This window comes from Cynocephalus volans, chromosome X (genome assembly GCF_027409185.1).
Source record: "Cynocephalus volans isolate mCynVol1 chromosome X, mCynVol1.pri, whole genome shotgun sequence".
Lineage (NCBI taxonomy): Eukaryota > Metazoa > Chordata > Mammalia > Dermoptera > Cynocephalidae > Cynocephalus > Cynocephalus volans.
In genome coordinates this window covers 13,875,435-13,895,192 of record NC_084478.1, presented here as the reverse complement: position 1 = coordinate 13,895,192, position 19,758 = coordinate 13,875,435, and the positions used below count along the sequence as shown (strand labels likewise).

Genomic DNA, 19,758 nt, shown 5'->3' with positions numbered 1-19,758 from the left:
CCCGATTGGCGAGTCCTCTCCACGGTCCCAGCCAGCCACCTACGACGTCTCTGGGAACTGATTTGAAATAAGAGCCAGGCGGTCCTCGCTTCCCAGCGCCCGACTTTTCATAGGCCGAGGGATTTTCATAGGCTGGGCTTGGGAAACTTGACATTGTCTTGGGCAGAGTGCGTGTAGCAACAGATCAAAGAAAAGAGGACGCAAAACGTGCTCTTTGCTGCCTGTGGATTTCGCCGAGTTGCTTTTGTCTTGCGGGCTTCTGTCGCGTCTCCTGTTGCCCCTGTGACGACCGTGGCGTGGGCTTCGATGCAGCTGGCTCCCTGCCGGATGGGTCATGGAATTCTAAACATGAGGCAGGTAAGCTCCAGGCGGCTGCGCTGGCGGGCGGAGGGGGAGGGCGCCGCTCGGGACCCCTGCGACCTGTTCCTCCGGAGAGCTCAGTGAGTTAGCAGATGCCTGGCCAAGTCGATCCGTTTGGTGGAAAGACGGGGCTGCATCTTCCTAAGGCAACCAAAGAAGCAGATGACCTGCCCTTCCCCCCCCGACCCCCCACCCCGGTCCTCGCCACCCGTCCCCACTTTTGCCTCTCGTGGTGCTTGGTGGTGTCAGGCGGTCATTGTCAGGGGCTTACAAGCGGTGAATATATGCAGATCAGTTCCAGTTTGCGGCCGCTGCAATGTATTGTGCAGGATGTATCTCGAGCTTTTAGCCTCTACTCTGTGCTTTGGGTTAAAGACAACTGAATATCCCGAAAAAGAAAGACACGGGGCCGCTTATCTCATGTTGGCTCCCCGTCCTGGGCACTTACTGTGTTTCTGGGTGAGAAGGTGGAACCAGCCCGAGATGAGCACAGACAGTCCTTTAAGAAAAATGCAGGTTTGATTTTCTGTGTTAGCAGTGTGAAAACTGTATTGCTTCTGGATGTGAGAAGACAGCCCTAAAAGTAGGGAGCAGAGAAAGGGCTCGGGGACTACTTCAGCGAGTCTTGGAAAAGATTTCTAAACCAGCAGCTTCTTCCGTGGCTCCGGGGCATGATGATAAAATTCCTTATCAGCCCAGGCAGTGGTTTATTGCTTAACCGTTAAGAAAGGAAATAAAAGAAAAAAGTGGATGTAAGGAAGCCAAAAAGCGGGTGTAATCTACAAGTGAATCAAAGTTATGGAAGAATCTTATGTCAATATTTAATATCAAGATCAATACTCTTATAAGGGGAGACAAGACTGGAAAAACATACCGGTAGGCTGGGGATGGCAGAGAATTCCAAAAGGACTAATATGGATTTTGCCAGCTCTGAATGAATCTGGTAGAAAAGTTAGCATCTGTATTGCCACCGGAAAAGCTTTCTGCTTTTTCTTCTAAGCGGATTGGGCACCCACCACCCTGCACACTTTGGGGGAAGTGAACTTTCTGTTTAGGGGCTGGAGTGAGGATTTTAGAACTGTCTGCTGCTTTCCTGCAGCCTCGGTAGATGAAACAGAGCCCTCACCGAATGGTCAGACCCTCTGCCTTCTTGTCCCCTTTCTGCTCCCCAAGCCAGCGTGCTTGGCAAGTTTCAGGAAGTGCCAAAAAGCACATGCAGAGGAGCAAATGCCGTGTGCTTTCAGTGAATTGCCCTTGTCTTGCTGGAGACTGCGGGATAAAGGCTGTTTAAGTTCTGCCAACTCACAGTCCAACCTCATTGTTTTAATGTCTAGCAATATGGGATGGGGGAAAGGAGTGAGAAAGCTAAGTGGAAAGAATTGAAAAGTAAAAAGAAGAGCGCAAAACATTTTTGACAAAGATCCTTAGCTGGAACAAAGAAGTCATTTGATCCTGTGCGGAGCCACCTGTCCTCTCCTCGGTGGTGTATAAGTTCAATTTCCAGAATCCTCGTTCCCACACAGTTCCTCTGGAATGGTGGCACTCCCCGTGCCTGATGCCCAAGGCATGCTGTCCCAAGCTTGGGATGGTTTTTCCCATGCCTAGCTCGTTGTGGCATTCACATAAAGTTGGAAAACAGCCCAGTATTGAAGTTTTAAGGACACAAGTCCACATGGAGTAATTCCTTAGTTATTTAATAGATGAGCAACTTTTTAATCCACTTCTCTGTATGTCTAATAATTTTCTGGCCTGTTAGGTACTTGAAAAAAGAGTTGGATGGGGGGAGGGCAGAGACGGAGGAGAGTGAGAGGATCATTGTTCATCCGAAGAAGCCAGACAGTCCAGTGTTTCAGGAACTTAGCACATTGTTTCAGGACAGCCTGAACAAGAATGTAGTAGGGAATGAGACGGTGGTGTTATTGGTGTGTGTTAATTCCAACTTCATTGGAGTTTCTCCTGGGGAAACCTGATGGTTGCATCTAGGTAGGGTGAATTGCGCCCACCAGCCAATTTGTCATCTCAGCCCAGCAGCTCCGGCTGGATTTGCAGGGTTAACTATCCAACAGACCCGCGTGTCATCAGCAGTGAAATTCAATCTCTTCGCGTTGAGTGATCCGTCCCTAGGGCTGCACAAATGCTGAACAATGGTGTGGCAACCTAGAAGAGAACCCTGCCACTGACTACAGAAATTCTGGGTAGCCAGAAATTGCCATCAGAATTAGAAAGCTGCCTGACTGGCTCTAAGATTTAAAGGGGTTTGGGCTTGTGCCAGGTTGGCAGAAAAGGAACGGTATAGGAGGACAGTATTCTTTGAGGATTCCTAAAGCCACTCTGAGTTAGGCCAAGGAAAAGTGTAAACCTGACTCGCCTTTTATCAGGAAGTAATTTTAAAGTATGTGCTAACCTTTCTCTGCACTCTGATCATAAATGGGAAACTTTCCTGAACCTCTCTTGAGAAGGGATTTGCTATGTTCCCAGGCAAGAGGAAAGGCATGGCCACCTGTTCTAGAAGCTTGGCCAAAAACAACAGGTTTGCCTGTGGCATTCTCACAACTGCAAATATCCCCAAATAGCGAGCCACCCACCCATTGTCCCTACACATGAGAAGAACAAATAGTTCATTCTCGAGCTGGAAAAAAAAAAAAAAATCAGATTCTCCAGACAAGATTGCCCACCAGACATATTTTGTGTTTTCAACGTTCTAATAACTTTAGAAAAAACTCCAAAGGGAGAAGGTGTGTGCTCTTATTTCTCATCTACTAAAACGAGTCGTGTAGCTGCTAAATTCTTGCAAAAGGCTGGGATGCTGCTTTTACAAGGAAGCTGTGACTCAGTTTGATTAGCTCGTTTTGCATTCTTTAGATTGGAATTAAAATGCCCAAGGACATCTGGCTGAATAATGAAAGCTTCGTATTAATCTTTCTTCTGAGGATTAGAGTGTCCTTACAAACATGATCTATTTATTCTCTGGCCCATCCCCAGGAGAGAACGAAGTGGCAATTTGATCCTCATAGAACAAATGGTGAGGCGAAGGCAGAGAAAGGTTAAGTATAAAGAGACAAAGCAAGTTAGGGGCAAGCCTGGGGATGAATACTCACCCACCCAGAAAGACTACCTGCACAAGCTTAGCATTTCAAATGGCATTCTAGAGATTAAAACCGAGCCTCTCCTACAACATCCTTTTTCTTATCCTTCTGGAATCAGCACGTAGTGTCCCAAGTATGTTGTGTGGTTTCCTTTATTTGAAAGTTAAGCCTTTAAAAGTTTAAAAGGCATTTCTGTTCTCATTTGTCCCAACACTAAGATCAAGCAACTTTTATGACATCTAATAGGAAGGTACTGTAACTAACCGGAATTTTAAATATGCATCTGAAAAATGTTCCCTTTCAATAGATACTTTGTTTTTGCACTTGGTTTAGAGAGCTCAATGTCTTCAACATATGTTAAAATTTTAATTTCTTTCCTGCTATCTCTTTCAGGAAATATTATAATCGTAAGACTTGCTGTCAGTTTAAAGATTCTTGTTGGTCATTTTGAAATATTTTTTTTTGAGTTGGCTTTTCCTTGCTATTTGTTATGACTTGTGTTCATAGTTTGCTTGGCTGTGGACCGCATAGGCTGCGAGCAAATCCGTTAATTGGCAGTTGCATGTTATCCGCAGACATTCCAGCAAGTTTTAAGGCTAAGTGTATATGTGGATGTCTCCTAGCTTTGATCCCTTGTGTGGTAAATAGACATCCAAGGTAGCTATGGCAACCTGGGCTGTGTGTTGGTGAAAGGGGGGGATTTGGTCACTGGACAAAGAGTAATTTGTTTGATTAGAAAGAGGTGGGGCCAAATCAGGACATTTTTAACCTGCACGATTCGAGGATCCCAGTTCATCCAAATCATTTGGATTTTTCTTGATAGGCAAAAAGAATTAACGTCCGACCAAACCAGAGTACTTTGCAGATGTAATTTAAATTATTTTAATCAAATGGTTGCTGCTTTCCAAAAGCAACTTACAAAATAAAAGGGAAGTTCAACGTATTATATCAATATCATCAGTTATCCCTGTTGTACTTAGTGTGATTGTTTTTATTTTCAGAACTTGGTGGGACTTTTACAAAAAGATCAGGATCGGATTGGACATGGGCATTTCAGTTATCCACCTGCAGGGGTCAGGCTTGAAGTTTCTATGGTGGAAGACCAGGCAGTGGACGCCACAGGGAGCCACAGGCAGAGCCACAGAGAATTGCTCTGCTTATTGGGAACAATTAGTTAGCAATTCTTTAATCTTGTGACCAAAGCTACTATGAAATCGAGTTCATTCAAGGAAGAGAATATCAAATATGCTGTTATTAAAGAAAGGGCGATTAAGCCAGGTCAAACAAGAATCTAATCTCCATTTAGATATGGGGCAGTTTATTAGGAAGATTCTGGCTCATTATTAACTCCTTTTATTTCACATAAAACTCATTCTAGGGGTTTTGTTCTAGATGGTTGTCCAGTTTTATGAACTGGCATGTTCTAGAAATTTTTTTAAGCTAAAGGACACAATATTAGGGACCCATCCAGATCCACAAGATTTTTTTTCCCCCTCTGGAGGATAATATTCCATTGACACAAAATCAGGATGGTTAATGGCCTACAGAAGGTCAGGTGGTGTTAAGGAGCTCAAAAATTGGAGGCACAGAAAAAATGCCTAGAGGGGACTTTCCCCCCAAAATAAAACCTAAGAACTTATCTGCTTTATGCTATAAAAGAGAAGTTCTGAGTAAAAGGGCAAAAATATGCAAGACGTGCTGGTCATTTGTAGTACCAGTGGATGCTGAAGGTTCCATGTTCGGTCAACTGTTTATGATGAGTATAATATAAAGGCTCTCCTTCCTTTCTTATATCAGTCAACGACATTTACTGAGCACTTACCGAATTAATGTATTCAGGAGTCCATTCAATGAAGCTACGTTATAAGCGATTATTATATGCCAGGCCACTTTTGGGCTCCAAACATGATTTCTATGTGGTCCTTGCCCTCACAGAGCCTTCAATCTGATGTACAATTTATTGTACCTGTAGCACGAATAAATTATTTCATGGGCAAAATGGCTGCTCATTACAAATATATATATTTGTATGAATAGGAATCCACTTGAAAAATTGATGGTATCCAAAACTTGGCTGAACCTAGGAGACTTGAGAAGTGATTTGTAATTGCGAAGTTTATTTGATTTTTACCCACTTATCCATTTGTAGAAATTTATGACTTACTAGATAAAATAAATTTATCATAATTATTCCATAGCAATTTAATTTTTTTCTGTAGAGAAAAATAATGCATAGGCAGCCCCGCATCAAGGAATGCTTTATGTTCTAAGAGTTTGTTGTTTGAAACCCAGAACATTTTCCCATGAGAAATGATGCCATGAGTGGGACAATCTGATAACACTATTTTGAAAAATAATTAATGGAAGATTAAGTTCTGAGTTTGGGGGGCACTCCCCCGTGTTATGCAGGATGGAAACACAGAAGGAGAAAGAACTGCCATACTTTGGGTAACAGTGTGCACTAGTTTTCACCTTTCTTTCTCCATCCTTCTGGTATCTTCCGGGTCCCACTGAAGCATCTCCCCCACGCCTGTCCTAATATCCAGTGAATTCATAACCGCCCATCTTCCCACTCTCCACTCCCCCACCTCCAAACCACACTCCTGTTTCCTGTACACAGTGGTCTCCACCACATGCTGAAAGAGAAGCAGCATAGACGCACGAAGGCTCATGACTCAGCCCTTCAACCCTTAGGATGAGTCTTTAATTGGAGAAATTTCAAACAGTGGGGCCTGGAGTTGCAAAAGACATGATTGCCCTCTTAGGGACAATATTTGGGGGCAGGGTTGTGCCTTTGGCTGGCAGGACTTGCTGGTGTGTCTAGCTGTGGGTTAGACCTCTTGGCTTGTTCTTTCTCAGCATCCTGACTGAATTTCTGGACTCCCTGGGGTCTTGAGGGCAGTGATGGCGTTCTGGGTTGGGATTGTTTGTAAGTAAGCTGTTTGTATGCTGAACACTATCTACTTGCGTTAGAATAAATGGAAAGAAAGTAGCTGTAGTCCTCTTATCCACACTTTCAGAAAGTGGATCTATTGCTAGGTAATTGTTTATCTGTCCAGCTTGGGACTGAGTTACCTGAGAGCAAGAGTCACATCTTAATTACCTTTGAATCCCCAGACCCAAGCACAGTGCCTGGCACACAATAAGAATCGCTAAATATTTTATGGGCACACATCAGATGAATTTTGGTAGAAAAGGGAATGGAAAATGCTCTTTAAGATCAGAGGGGACATGAGGAAGGAAGGTCATTAGAAAGATTGCAGGAACAGCAAGGACTAAATAAATTGATATCAGAGAGATTGCTTAACTGTCTAGTCCCTTCGATGTGTTCTGGGTGAGCACACAACCCAGAACGTGGCAAGCCACTTGGCTTATACTCTGCTTGATGGGGCTGCAGAAGTGATTAAGAAATGGGACCTGCCTTCCAATAGCTCAAAGCATAATAGCCAAGATCGAATCTGCTGCTTGCTCTTATTGAGCCCAGCCTGGTGAGTTAGGCCTTAGGCCCATGTGCAGTTGGTTTATTTTGCCAGGTGAGTGGCATACCCAAGGTCACTCAGCATCTGAGAGGTTGTGTCTGGGAGAAGGCCGAAGTCATCCACTCCCTGCAGATGGCAACCACATTGTGTATAGCAAAATTCAAGACGTGCAAGACAAAGCATTTTTATTGCCTCTGGGTGTGACAGACTGTCTGAGAGTTATGGTTAAAATGATGAAATAGAGATTTCAGAGATATTTAATGTCTATGGAGACAACAGGACTAACACATTTTCAAAGGGTCCACAAAAGACCAGGTCGGGTTTTGTAGTGTTGTTTCAGTTGTATATATATTTTGAAGTGATCTTCTCCAAACAAGGAGGAAGGGAGTTGTTTGTGGACTAATGGAATTTATCAAATGCCCTGCTGAGCTAATAGTGACTAGGTGAATGGCCAGATAAAGCAATATGTAGATGAAAGGCACCACCAAATATGAGGAATTTATCTATTTAGGTAAGATCAAGTCTTCTACAGGACATGCTTTAGGAATTCAGACAAAAAGTACTGGTTAAAAGTTTCACATTTGTGGGCTGAAATTTTAGCACAAGAAATATTTTAGGCTCCATCAGGGAGCAAGGTATGAGTGACTTTACACCTAGAATCTAAGTCTTCTAAGACTCCCCATCCCATTCTCTCTGTGACTGTGTTACATGACTTCTAGTAAGATGTGATTTTAATGGTTTCAGGTCACGTGCTATAATTTAATGTGCTAATAAATTCCATGACAATTTGAATGGGTTGATGGTTTATAATGAATCAAGTCAGGAAAGAGTACATCATCTTTGGGAGAAAATACTATTCGAAAAATCCAAATAGTCAAATGGTCTTTAATGCGGTGCTTCAAAAAGTTCATGGAAAGATTTGTATTATCTTTTAATTCCATTTTTCCACAAACTTTTCAAAATACCCTCATATTTGGGCTTTGTGCTACTTTTGTGTTTATATTCTTTGCTCTGATTTTAGATAGGTAGGAAAATGTCAGACCATAAAAACTAGGAGGCCGATGTTTACGCGGAAGAAAGTTTAGGGAGTGAGATGAGTCATTTTTTCCACGAATTAATCAGCTGTGCTTTGGGGAAATAGTGCAGGAAAGTGAAATGGAACAATTAGAAGGGAGGAAAAAGTGTGAGTTCCTTTATTGGATGTATGATGGGGAAAACGGAAGAGAAAAATTGGCCATTCGGTGAGTGATTCCAGTCGAGCTCCTTTTCAGTAGTCAGTGTTTAAAGATTGGCTTTGCTGCCCTTTTGATATGGCTCTGAGTGAAAGAAGGAAAAAAAGTCGTAAGAATTAATCGAGAGGGGTATGACTTTCTGCATAGACAAAAAACACAATAGCAAACTATTAAATTAATGAATATTTATTGCTAAATGCTTCTCAATCTGGTGGAGACACTTTCTGAATATTTCTCCCCTTTCTAACATTTCAACTGTCAGAATTGAATAGTTCACATGTAAACTACATTGTTTTGGTTTAACTAACAAAGAGTGATAAGACATGAATTGTTTGTGACAGCCCCGAACATTGATAACAGAAGACATTAATGCCTGCAGACACAGCCTACATGGTAAAAATCTGGAAGCAAAAATGCTTATTATGTTAGGCCAACGTGCTTTGACCTAGTTTTTCTTTTCTGCTTGGAAATTATGTCAGTATTAGTTACATCATCCCCTCGGATGAGCAATTTCACATTCTCGATTATTTCAGTGTCATATTATTAGTTTTGTATATTTAGTTATGACTTCTGAGAAGCCAAACTAATCCTCGTTGACGTGCATTTTCCTTTTGAAATGAGACTTGTGCATGATAAAAAGAGAGGATTTTATGTATTAACAAAACAATCTAAGATGCTTCTTCAAAGGCATTCATTTCTCCTTGATCTGGAGCCACCGCCCTCTTGAAGGCTCCAAGGGCATCCAGTTTTCTGGTGATCAGAATTAGTTTTCATTTCTTTGTCTTATGGAGATGGAATAGATGACTGTGCCTAAGACCATATAGTGGTGGGCTGAGGGACGTTTCGCAGACCATCATCCTTGAGTTTGTCCTTTTCATGTTTCTGCTTTACTTCTTCATCCAGTAGGAACTGGCTTAACACATATTTATTTCCTATTTAACATTTTTATTGAATACTTTTCAAAATGAATTATTTCCTCAGTTCATTTTGAACACATTTTTTCCCTGCCATTTAATACTTTATATCACTAGGGGAAAGAACCATTTAATTCTTTCATACATTTATGAATTCTAATCTTCAAAGAGTGTGAGTTCTTCTAGTGATCAACTTACGTCAAATTTACAAGTATAATTTGCTACCAAAAGATGTTGAACGGTTTATGGTGCACACGTTTTGGCATTCCTTATTAACAAATGTAATCAGGCAAAAGCCCACAAAAATATGTATTCGTGGTTCCTCTTCAAAATTCTACCATTTGCTCTTGTTTTCTAATTAAGGCTTTGAAGGTTCAAAATCCCTTTGTTGTTAGCTCCATTGCAAATTCTCTGTCTGAATGCAGAAAACATGAGAAGGGAGTGCCCCCATCAAAGCACAATCAAACCAACTGAATTTTAACCAGGTAAATTGCTGATTAGCTTTGGATCATTAAAGAAATAGTATGAAAGTAATTGGGGCAGGCACAAGTCCTAATTGTGTGATCCCAGGGGGCTTAAAACATTGTTTGAAACAGTCAACTCAAAGTACTGTATTCCATGTCTGATCTTTATGCTAATTTGAATACTAGGATCGTGAAGAAAAACTTCTTTAGAAGATTTCTTGAATCCCTAATTGGTATATAAACATTGTCACTCCTATGCTGCCAAAGTTGTGAAATATAGTATACTTTGTGTCTCCTATAGTGATATCCAGTTCTACAGCATTTTTCTTATTGTTGTAGGCAGATGCAAATATATTTCCCTCATCTTACACAAATGGTGGCCTTCTGTATACATTGCTCTGCGCCCTGATTTTCTTCCACTTTATGATATATCCTAGAGAGCTTTCCATAACAGTGCACAGAGAGCTTCCTCTTTAAAAAAAAAAAAAAACTGCATAGCATGCCATTGTGACAATGTACCATAATTGACTTGACCCTTCCCCTACCAGTCACATGGGTTGTGTCAGTCTTTTGCCATTAAAACAATGTGCACTGAAAAGCCTCATGTTCATCAGTTTGCATGGGACAGGTGTATCTGTGTTATAAATCCCCAGAAGTGGGATTGCTGGGTCAAAGGGTGAATGCAGTTTCCAATTTTGATAAATAAGTAAAATTGTCTAACCATCATGTATGAGAGTGTTTCCCCATTGCCTCACCAACAGAGGCCATTGTCCAACTTGCTGTGCACCTGTGGCCTATCTGATATGTAAAGAGAGGTATTTCTGTGTACTTTGCATTTCTCTTCTGAGTGCTGTTGAGCATCTTTGCATATATTGAAAAGCCATTTATGTTCCTGTGCAATGTCCACATTCTCTGTTTAAGAGGGTTCTTGATATTCATTTTTTTAACCTATCTATCTTTATAATCATTCCCCAGAGTAATATACATTGCTGACTCTCCACAAGTGTGTTGGAAATAATCTGAAAGTGAGTCCTACAGTAATGTGGCTAATTCTAAAGGTCTTGTATGAGTGGAAGTGGAGCTAGCTCACAGCAAACTCCAAAATGTGTTAAAAACCTGGCTGCTGACGGTCTAATTCCAGGAGGATGCTTATGTTGTTAGTACTCTGTTTATTGGAATTGTGACCATTTTTCAAGGAAGTGAGAGGTTCCACTTTAAATACTCAAGACCCTGGGAGAGTCTTTAAGAAAATAGTCTCCTCTTTTCCTCTCAGATCAGGGTGCATCATTTTAATATTTTAATATTTCTGCACATTGGGGTGGATTTGTATCAGTCTTCTTGAAGATTGGGGCTTTAGGATCAAAACCAGCTAGAGAAAAGTTGCATGGGTCTGAGTTTTCAATGTACATTTATTCTTTTAATAAGGAAAATCATTTAGTGTTTATAAATATGCACAAGTACTTATTTTATGTTAATGATCCAACTACATAATCATATGTGATTGCCATTATCACCTCTGTAAAATGGGAATGATAAGCATTAATACCAATATTATAAGGTTGTTATGAAGATTAATTGAGTTAGTGTTTGTCCACCACTTAGAATAGCACCTGGTACAAAGTATTATATAAGTGTGTGTTAAATAAGTTACAGAGTGGTGGTTGTCAAGAATTGTGAAGTGTATGAGACTTTACTATACTTTCGCACTAGTGACTTATCCTGCCACTGTTTCTTAGATGTTGGCAGAAGACACAAGGCTCCCGGGTCAGAAACAAAAGACTTCATTACTCTCTGCACAGCACGTAGCAGGAGTTTCATGTTCACAGTGGTTCTCTTTGCCCCCAAAGGCACCCAATGGGTAGGGTGTAGGGAATATATATGTATATATGTATATCTCATATACACATGGGAGAAACTCAGGGTTGAGTAAACCCAGAAAAGTGGCTAGAACTTGAGCTTAAATATCATCTTCAGTTAAAACAAAGGAAGAAGGGTATGGGGGAGGCAAGTTATGAGAAGATGACCAGGAAAAGCACAGTAAACAAGGAGAATGTTTGTTATGTACATTTAAGCTACTTCCTTCTCCTTTAATAAGAGTATTTGGGGTTGAGAGTTACCCTTCTCTTCCTAGCACAGAGTGAGAGACACCCTTACAAAGGAACATTTTTTTTGTAGATGTAAATTTATCTTACAAAAAGGAAACAACACTGTTTTCAATGCTTACTGTTTCTCAAAATAATCAGCTCAAAATAATCTTTATGCCAAAGAGATATATTTGGTTGGCACAGAGCAGGTCTGGTGGATGTTGTGTAGGTGGTAGGTTTGCCTCATGGGTGTAGAATCCTGAGCTGAGGGAACCTAAATCTTTTATAATGGACAATAAGCATGTCTGCCCATTGCTCAGGAGGGAGACACTATCTCTATCTTCCCAGGGTGTTTAATATAAAAAAAGTTCTTGAAAAGATAGTTTGGAACAAAGGCAGTCAGTGCCTCTATTCATAAAATGTGCAGAAGTGCTAGTGAGCCATGGAGAATTTTTTCCTGATAGTAGTCCAGTGAAGTGTCTTTTGACCTTTGCTCTCAGAGCTCTAAGAGCTCCCCAGAGCTGCTTGGGGCAGGAGGAGGGGGTGTTGCCCAGACACAGAAAGAGGGTAGAGATAAGGGCGCAAGAGCCACCCTCCAGTCCCCTGCCACTCCAACAAGAAAAGTTCAGGTGTTTTATTCTGCTTTTCTGCTCTTCCAAAATATTGGGCTTCTGGTTAAGATTTCATTTGAACAAAAGCATCTTTCTTTAAAAAAAAAAAAGAAAGAGGAAGAAGTCAACACCAGGTCTAGTGTAATAGCGTTTGATCTTATTTTGACAACGATAAAACTATTTAGTAAGAGAATCACTCCCGACAGTAGATTTGGAAGCATAATATCAGAGACCCTTGGGTAAAGACGCTGATGTGCTACTTCTTAGCTCTGTGACCTTGTGTTGATTCCTTAAACCTTCCATGTTTCCTTACCTGTAAATTGAAACGCTATGGATAACTCACGGGGTTTATATGACTATTCCACCTCAGCCTTTGAATGAATACACACCCACCCATACAGAGGCATGTATATGTGGACACATGTACACACAGTGGAATAATGCATTAAAGGGCTATCATGATCCGAAAGCATCTCTTTAGGCAAATGTGTATGTGCATGTGTTTTTGTGTGTGCATGCATTCGTGCATATATGTTTGCATGATTTTTTTTGTTTTGTTTTGTTTTGTTGGCAGCCATCCGGTACAGGGATTCAAACCCTTGACCCTGGTGTTACCAACACCATGTTCTAACCAATTGAGCTAACTGGCCAGCCCCTGTTTGCGTGTATATGTATAAATACTCCTGTAAAGTATGAGAAATGTGTAATTTTTTGCCAAAAAGATATACCCTTGTAGGACAAATTCTCCTATAGACAACACCAAATGTCATTAAGGGACATGATCACTTATCATTAGTTTTCATATTATAATCCAAAAAAACATTTCTTCTTTATCTGTTTTATTTTTCTTACAATGGTTAAACTCTTTTACAATATTACACACCTTATATTTGAAACTATACTCAGAGATGAAATTACATTTATATTCATGTTTATGTATTTATGTCTTTAAAGCAAAAACAAGAATAATAAGCAAACAGAGCAGTAACTACAAAAGGTAGAAATGGAAAACAATGCATCTTCGAGGGCACAGTGCCGGGGGTTGGTGACCCTAACCAACTCTACAACTGTGAATGTGACCATTTGGATGATCTTGTTTCCCAGAGCTTTGTTGGTACAGAAACATGACTTTAAAAAAAAAAATATTTGAAATAGTTACAGATCAGGGCTGGCTGGTTACCTCACTCGCTTAGAACATGGTGCTGGTAACAGCCAGGTCAAAGGTTCGGATCCCCTCACCAGCCAAAATAGTAATAATAACAATAATTCCAGATCCGTAGGAAGCTGCAAAAAACATATGGAGAGGTCCACTGCACCCTTCACCCACCCCTGCCCCCTATCCCTAACTCCTTGGCAATCAGTAATCTGTTATATACATGTAATCATACAGTGTGTAACCTTTTGAAATTTTTTTTTCACTCAGCATAATTCTTTGGAGGTTCATTCAAATTGTTCCATGTATCAGTCAGTCAGTTTTTTCCTTTTTGTTGCTGAGTAGCATGCAACAGTATGGATGAACCACCATTTAAACGTTCACCTTGTTGAAGGACATTTGGGTTGTTTCCAGTTTAGGTCTAATACAAATAAAGTTGCTATGAGCATTCGTGTACAGGACTTTGTGTGACCATAAGTTGCCATGTCTCTGGGATAAGTGCCGAGGAGTGCAATTGCTGGGTCATGTGGTAAGTGCATGTTCAGTTTTGTAACAAACTGCCAAACTGTATTCCAGAGTGGCTGGACCATTCTGCATTCAGTTTCTCTGCATCCTCCCCAGCACTTGGTAATGTCCCTATTTTTATTTTAGCCATTCTGGTAGGTGTACAGTGGTATATCATTTGTATTGGTTTTTAAAAGGTGAAGAAGAAATACTTCATAATCCAATGTAGGTGTGTTCAATAGCTCCCAGATAAAATTCCCACACCCCAATAGGCCTGTCTTTGTGCATGACTGAAGTGTCAAAAATATCTGTGATTGCTGGGTCTTCAGTTGAGCCCTGGCTGAAATATTGAGAGCAAAAAAGGAGCTGCGATGTACAAAATACATCTTTAATCAGTAGACTGGCCTTCAATTTATACTCTGAGAAACACAGAGAGTTGATACTTGCTCAAGACATGGCAGACCCCACACTCCCACGCATGTTAACTTTGGGGAAGAGACATGTTGAGTATCAGGAAAAATTGCTGCGACTATTTAAATCCCCCCACCCCAAACATATTCCCTTGTCTTTGCATTTGCCTAAGTTAAATAGGGACATGATCCATCTCCGTTGTCAATATATGTGCAGATACGTGTATATACACAAACATACATCCACAGGCTCTTTGGGCTTGAATCCCATGTGTTCCCCAACATCCAATCTAGATTCTTCTAAGTTAGAATTTCTCAACCTCAGCATTTTTGACATTTGGGGTTTAGTAGTTCTTCATGAGGGCTGTTCTGTGAGTTACATGTAGGATATTTAGCAGCATCCCTGACCTCAACCCGCCAGATTCTAGTAGCACTCCCATCCCCCCAAAATGTTTCAAGACATTGCCAAATATCCACTGGGGGCAAAATAAACCCCTCTTTGAGAATCACTGGTCTAAGCAGAAGAGAGAGAGAACCTCAGGCTTCAAGTTAGCTCCTGGGGTTTGCTGAAACTTAGAATTTCCTTGCCACGAGGGGGCAGATTTCAGTGCCTGCCTGGTAACTTCTGATAATTACCAATCTCTTTAAATTTGTTTTTGCATATTATGGCTGAAGATTAATGCTTAGTGTACAAAGATATCAGCCCTTGTTTCTTAAAGAGCTTATAGTCAATGCTTACAAATACAAATCAAACACATATAATTAAAAACAAAACTTCGTGCAAGCATGGCTTTGTTTTACTTTGTTTAGGTATTTTATCACTTATATGGGATATTATGATTAGCAGATATAAAATTTAATAGGTAGTAAAATATTTCATAAATAGGGTATCTTTACATTTGCAGAGAGAATTTTATAGAGAAATTGGCAAAATTTCTTCCTGATTTAACGTGTTTGTCTTTGAATTCTTTTTCTTTTACTTTATTAAAACACTGAGTTTATTTCACATGTATATTTTTGTCTCCCCACCATCTCCATGTCTGACCACCACTACTACTATGTCCTATCATAACATTCCATACATACTCACAACCAAGCAAAGGGTGGAGTTCCATCGTAAAAACTAAACAGGCGTTTTGGACAACACATTCTTGGCAATGGAACCCGGACAACATTTATCAAACACGGTAGGGAGTGTTCTCACTCTGCATTATAAAAAGGACAGCCAGATATCAACTACAGAAATGAAATAAGACGGAAAATTTTAACAAACTATTTTCTTAAAGAGACTTCCTCCACTGCCAGAGGAAGCCTCCTGGTCAGTCATCCGGAAGCAATTCTTCACATGATTGATGAACTTGGCTTCCACTTTGAGAAGAGAACCACCTTTTTCTATACTTGCTTGCATTTTTGCTTTATTGTCTTCTACAGAACTAGGTCCTTTTGGTGTTGTAGGACTTTTTTCCTATTTCTTTGAAGGATTCTTTACCTTTTGATCTTGGTGTTGATGGTCTTGAGTCTTTCCCATTCTAGTTTGATTTTTGTCTATTTTTGGCTGGAGTATCTCATACAGATTTCTTCACTGGAGCTTTTTCTTCAGTTCCTCATCATCAAAGTCATCATCGTCATCGTCATCGTCATCATCATCATTGTCATCAGCAGCAGGTTTTACCTTTTTCTATGGAAACCTGCTACCACTTCCAGGGGCAGATCACTTTCCAGATATACTTAAGAGTGTCGCGTCCTCCTCCTCTTCATCTTCTGATTCTGCATCTTTCTCCACAGCTGCTAAGTGCTGTCCACTGATATGCACAGGCCCTGAGCCACACTTCAACAGTAAGACCACAGGTGGTGTTATCTCAAAGCCCCCCAGGGAAACCATAGGCTGTGCAGACACTTTCAAAGCTGCCAGTGTTACCTTAACTAGACCACCCTCATAATTCACTGCCCCTGCTTCAACAATGTGCAGTTCATCCTTTGCACCAGCCCCAAAACTGACCCTTCTTAAAGATAACTGGTGCTCACTTTCATTATTACCCACTTTCAAGTGGTCATCTTTGTTGGCCTTTAGTTCACAACCGAAAAGATAGTTCTTGGGCCTCAAGGGGCTCATGTCCATGTCCATTGAATCTTCCATGGGGTGGTGGCATGCATTTAGGTGGGAGAGAAGGTGGCCAGAGAAAAACAACTATGGCTCCAAAGAGCAGCTGCACAGGATGGAATCACACCAGGGAGTATCTTTGAATTCTTAATGGCAGAGGTTTTAAAGCCCTTTAAAGAACTCCAAAACAGGCAAAAGAAAATACAATAGTATTTTAAAATTTAAATTATGCTTATATGGTAACAATAATTACTTTATTATACAAATTATAGAAAAATCACATATTTTTACTTTCAATTATATTTAGAGTAAAGATAATATATTTTATACTTATTATATTTTAATATATTATATAAATATATTTCTACTTTAGAATTCAAATAGGGTGAAATAGTTATTGTTTGAAATACTGTAAATAGTGATCTTATCTATATTACAATTCAAATATGTATCTTATATTTACATATAAATTACAGATTACCTGAGAAAAGAATAAATTATAACCTCCTGTAAAAAATAAAACATCCCTGTGCCTGTTGTTCATTTTAAATTTCACTCTTATTTTTCATCCTTTTCTCATTTTATTAGTAAGAGAATATAAGTTGTTACGTTAGTGCCCGAAGATTCAGATAGTAGTTATCATTAACTCACTGCTCTCTATGGTCCTGACTATAAAATATGCCATTGATTTGTGTTATAATATGAATCCCCCAGGAATGCTAAGCCAATCCAGAATGAAGCATTCCTTTCTCAGGAATAGAGATACCTGGAGGTATGCCTTGACGTTTTCTTGTTCTTTTCTATGTGTTTGTGATCCCAGCCAACAAAACTCAAGCAGCACTTTAATACAGCAAAGCCTCTTGGTAGTATATGAGTTTAGTAAAAAAACTCACCAAGAAAAAATACACTGAAATGCAGACTGACCCCCAAAATAATAGAATTAATTTGTAAATGTATTAGTTTCGTAGCATGACAAATAACACTCAAAAATACTTTGAAAATGCTTGACTCCATTTTTAGAATGCCCAAAGGGATTTGTAGATTATGTTGAGAGAAGGCTTTGGAGGAAGAAACATTATAGCCATAAGAGCCAAGAAAATGATCCTCCTTTGTTTATAGGATTACACAGAGGAATCTTTACTTCTCAAGTGAAAACACAAATTACTTGTGTAGGCTAAAATCGCCCTTGGAAGAGATGGTACAAGTTTTCTTCATATAATTTATATTCCTCCAGAAAGTCTCTATGAAATTATAACATTTTAACTTCACTCATTCTCCCTGTGACTCCATTTAAGATCTGTTATAGTGACACAATGCAAATTTCTCTCTCCTACAGAGCCCTTATGTTTTCTACAGAGCAAGAGGTTCATTTATTTTTGAAGTTCTATAGCAAAGAGTTGTTAGAACCCCAAATAACAGATCTCTAATTTTCCGATATAGCCTGATAAGCTCTCTATTTTTTAGGGACAGCCACCTTGGTCTCAACTGTGCTCATCTTTGCCTTTCTTTCCTCCTTTTTAAACAATGAATGTAGTATAAGGTGACTTTTTAGGGTTACAAAGTCTTCTTACAAATTGGGGTTGATTTGCATAGGTTCTAGCAGCAGGTGAGCGATCTTTCCTGAAAAGACTGCAACTCGAGGTGACAGACAGATTAGTAAATCCATAAAACGTCATTAGAGAAAATAAAAGACTTCAGATTTTTGGCAATCCTGTTAAACAACTCTGTGAATAAGTCTTTGAAACCTGTATGGTGGATGGATCACACCTGAATTTTCCTCAATGCCTAGTACCAAACTTACTTACCTGTCTGTGGAATGCGTGCATTACTGAATTAATTAATTGAAAGTACAATTTTAAAATGTACCACATTGGCTATTTGGGATAAAATGTCACTTCCATGTAGTAGAACTTCATAATGGAAGCTGTAGGGATTTGCAAATACGAGAGTACTTTCAAAACGTTCATGGAAGGGTTTGTAGCATCTTTCAATTCTATTTTTCCATAAACTTTTTGAAGTATCCTCGTATTCTAGCTGGTATTAAATCTCATCGGAGGCCCTCAAGCTGTAACATGATAAGACAGCATATTTAATACCAGAAAAAATTTCATTGTCAGTCTTAAAAATGTAGATAGCAGAGGCAAAATGCATTCATTTTTTTCTAACAAAAGCCTTCTAAAAGCCTTTTAAACTGTACAGTAGTGTTGAGATTTTTAACTTTGAACCAAGAGTAGAAAATGTAATTTCAAGAAATGGAGAGAACATCTGATTAGTTCTAGCCTAAGGCGACGAAGTCATACTAGATTTTACATTATTGTGTTCTTCATAATTAATGTCAAGAGAGGTTCCTCCCTGTGGCTCATGATTTTCTTGTAAAAAGTACGTACTGCCTTGTGTTTTAAATTTCAAGTTTTCTCATGCAGCCCTTGTCTAATGATCAAGCAAGTTTGGGCATATAATACATTTTAAGAATCTATATTTAAAGAGTATTTATAATTCAAGTAATATATGTATTTTTCTTTTCTTAATTCTGAAAGAATATTTTTGGCCTTTGGCCCAACTATCTTTTTTTTTTTTTTTTTTTTTTTAAAGAATATAATATTAAAAATCTGGACAGGTTAAAAATCTTCAACATTTATCTATAAATTTAACTAATGCTTTACTTTCCATTCTTTAAACTGCATAAATTCTTTTAAAAGTGTATTAACCACTGATATTAACATATCTTTTTCACTTACAAATGTGCACAGATCTTTGGGTTTAAACCATTGTAGTAGCTGCTTTAAACCAAAAATCTCCCCAACCAGTTCCTTATTATCACCCTTGCCACAGAATCTACATCACTGAGAGTTAAAGATTCATCTCTTGGAACCTTGCGGTGTTTGAATTTCCATCATGCCACCCACCGCCAATCCCTTTTTAATGGCCCCCAGGAATGCTAGCACAATGGGATTCTCAGAAGGCCCATTCCAATGGGGGACATAGTTTGTTCTTAGATGAAATCTGTATCTGTCTCCTCCTTGCTTTTACCTATGTTTGGCCCCCTCTACACAACACAAAACACGTGCAGTTACTCTGTTTTCTGACAGCCCTTCAAAGACAAAGCTAATGTGGCCTTCTTGGGGCATTTTTCCAGGTTAAATATGCCCAGATGTGTTTGATTTTGACTCTATCCATTAGGATTAAGCAATGCTAGTAAGTACAAATGTCCAACACTTAAAAGATCTGTCCGCAAGAGAGACCCATCCTAATTGGAGGAAAGAGATACCACTCAGTTTCTGATACCCGGTGACCTTAAAGTCACTATTTTAAGCTCTCTGTGCCTGGATTATAGAGACCTTGCCTAATTTACTTAAGGAG

The 19,758-nt window shown here is 39.5% G+C and overlaps 1 protein-coding gene and 1 pseudogene across 1 annotated transcript in view; one reads left to right on the top strand and one right to left on the bottom strand.

The window, feature by feature from the left end:
- The first annotated feature begins 299 nt into the window (after positions 1-299).
- The window catches only part of MID1 (midline 1), a 153,319-nt gene continuing 133,860 nt past the window's right edge, over positions 300-19,758 (top strand). Inside the window, exon 1 of the mRNA XM_063083240.1 lies at positions 300-357. The gene's annotated coding sequence lies outside the window, so the exon portion shown is untranslated. The remainder of the gene's footprint in view (positions 358-19,758) is intronic.
- Positions 15,578-16,434, bottom strand: LOC134367554 (nucleophosmin-like; annotated as a pseudogene).